This window comes from Triticum aestivum, chromosome 3D (assembly GCF_018294505.1).
Source record: "Triticum aestivum cultivar Chinese Spring chromosome 3D, IWGSC CS RefSeq v2.1, whole genome shotgun sequence".
In the NCBI taxonomy this organism is placed as follows: Eukaryota; Viridiplantae; Streptophyta; class Magnoliopsida; order Poales; family Poaceae; genus Triticum; species Triticum aestivum.
Genome location: NC_057802.1, coordinates 555,106,298 through 555,109,268, shown reverse-complemented (window position 1 = coordinate 555,109,268; position 2,971 = coordinate 555,106,298). Strand labels below are relative to the sequence as shown.

The window sequence follows — 2,971 nt, the reverse complement described above, 5'->3', positions numbered from 1 at the left end:
TATATATATATATATTGTCCTAACTATATTGTTGCGTACGCTATTATGCAGATTAAAGATTTGGGAATGCAAAATAAGAAACATCCATGATGTTGGGTTCATTGACCCACATATCGTTAATGGACATGTGTTACAATATCACCCCGAAGACGTGGAGAAAGACTTGTACAAGTTTCTTAGAAAGCATCAACTCAAAAGTCATATTCTATTTCCTTACCATTTTGGGTGAGTGTTTCTCTCTTGTGCCCATTCTCTTTTGTTTAATCCATGCATGGTATGTCTAATCGATGAGTTATGCATGACTGTGCATGTAACGTGTCCGCAGGTTCCACTGGATTCTGCTAAATATTGAACTTCACACCTCCAGAGTTCTAATCATGGACTCTATGGATTCGGATCCAAAGCGTTGGGCCGACATGAGAAAAATGCTGCAAAAGTAATTATTTTCAATCATTTGAGCTCTATATCGATCGGTCTCTTTCTTTCATTTCCTAATATCAAGTAACTAATAACTCCCTTGTTCATTTAATTTTCTTTGCCCTGTAGGGTTTGGAGACGGTTCTCAGAAGAAATTGTCGGTGAATTCAAACATGAGCTAGATTTTAGAAGGTTAGTTAATGTGGATAAGCAGCCACCGGGGACCAATCTATGTGGATACTATATTTGTGAGAACATCCGGAGACTAACCTCTGAGCGGAAGGCATCGGATAGCGTGCGGAACGCGACGGATAACTTGCGGAGGAGGCTTAGTCCAGAAGCTCGCTTCCGACCAATTCAAGATGAATTAGCAGGATTTTTCTTGAGGGAAGTCATCAATCCTAAAGGACAACACTATACCGAGGACGCATACATTTATATCCATACCCGAGATTGAAACTTGTTCGAAGTTGTATATGGTCCTCCATCCTAATTGTGTATGGAAACTTGTTCGAAGTTGTATATGGTCACCCGAGATTGAATATATATTATATATTCCTCTTGAATTCTTCTTGTTTGAAATTTCATATGCATGTATATATATAGTATCGTAGAATATGGGTACTGAAACTTCATCAAAATTAAAACAAAACACAAAATAAAATATAAAAGAAATAAAACACTACAAATTAAAAAGAAACCAGGTTTAGAGGGGCTAAAACCCTAAACCTGCGGACGAGGCCTTTAGTCCCGGTTAGCCACAAGAACCGGGACTAAAGGTCCTCCGCCATGACGGACCCCTGGCGGCCACGTGGACGGGCCTTTAGTCCCGGTCAGCCACGAGAACCGGGACTAAAGCCTTTAGTCGCGGTTCGTAAGTGGCGCGACTAAAGGGGGGGGTCTTTAGTCGCGCATATTTAGTCCCGGTTGCACAGCCGGGACTAAAGGCTGTTGCGAACCGGGACTAAAGGGCTTTTTTCTACCAGTGCTAGTGGCGGTTCATCTCGTGCACCTGAACATCATTAATCAAATACGTAACTGATTGGCCAACAGTTAATTTTTTTGCGGGTGAACAGTTAACTAATCAAGAGGTTTTAGGTAGGTTATTATGAAGTACCCGCAAAAAAAAGGTAGGTTATGAGTATAGCTTAAACTGTGGTGTAAGAAAACTTGATAGGTGGTGACGGTTCATAAAAAACCACACGCAAACTGAAACTACAAGGTTAGCAGCCACCTGTTGTGTACAAGTTGTACATGTAGCATCTTTTTTTGTTTGCTTTCATGAACATTAAGCCTAATATTTTAGCTCATATGCTAAAGCAAGTTTACCATCATCACGAGATTCGAAGGTAAACCTACCGAGAAGTGATCAAAAATAACATTTTTTGCGGGGTAAGTGATCATAAAGAACATGCCTTAATTAACCGGATAGATAGATAGAGGTGTGTTCCACGACCGCCCCCTCACCGCCGGCCGCCGCAGCCAGAGCCGCAAGGACCACGGCGCAGAACATGGTTGCCGCCATGGAGAGCTTCTCCATGCATCTGTTGCTTTGGAAAAACACTGCTATGCCACTCTCGATCAGTAGTAAACTCGCTGCTCAATGGAAGGGTGGTTTGCTAAGCCTGTGCTGTGGCCTATTTATACACTCGAGGGACAAGGCGTCGGCATCCTACGGCCGTTTGCAATCGTTGACTTGACCAGGCTAATCAAACCAAGCGACATGAAACGCCATGCATGTTGATATCATGGATCACGTACGCAAGCACAGCAGATCACGTATGCATGGCTATTAGTCCGGCTAGAGGCGAGGCTTCATGGAAAGACCGTGATGTGAAGGGAGGTTACAGTCTTACAGATTAGCATCATTCGCACGTAGAATACTTTTTGTTGCACCGGTAATTAAGAGGCCAAGGCCACCTAACCCTTCGCTTTGCGCGGTAATAAGTTTAGCACGACTTGTTAATCCAGAGAGAATGACAAGTCAATCGCGGCTATGTAATTAAGCTAGAGCTTAGGCGACGAGACTTCCTAACCGGCGTGAGGAAGTGCAGTGCGCACTGAGGTAACGCGGCATCAAAAGAAGTTCACCACATCAAATCACGTACTCTCACCCTCTTCAAAAGGATGCTACAGTATAATTTTTATCTCAAAAGTCAAATAGTGCAAAGTTTCATCAAATTTGTAAAAAAAATGAAAAGCTACCAACAACCACAAATCCACAATACCTAACACATATAATATAAAGGAATATTTTATTATATGTTTCTTGAGTTAATTGTTTATTTAATGGTACAACCTGATATTTATAGTTGTTTATAACTTTTTCCATATATAAATTTGATCAAACATTGCATCGCTTGACTTGGGACAAAATGTATAGGAATTTCATTCTAGAAACAGAGGGACTGTACCACTTTTAAGTAACCTGGTTAGGCGTCCATGAATGGGCATCAGCACGCGAATCGGTCGGCCTGTGGCTCTAAGAGCATCTTCAGCCGTTGGCACCCCCATGACGCATAAAAATCGCCCCTGGGGGCGAGCCGGCGATACA

General features: G+C 42.3%; 1 pseudogene; it reads right to left on the bottom strand.

Moving 5' to 3' along the window:
• LOC123075391 (laccase-19-like) overlaps positions 1–1,957 on the bottom strand; it is a 12,659-nt pseudogene extending 10,702 nt beyond the window's left edge.
• Positions 1,958–2,971: the final 1,014 nt, after the last annotated feature.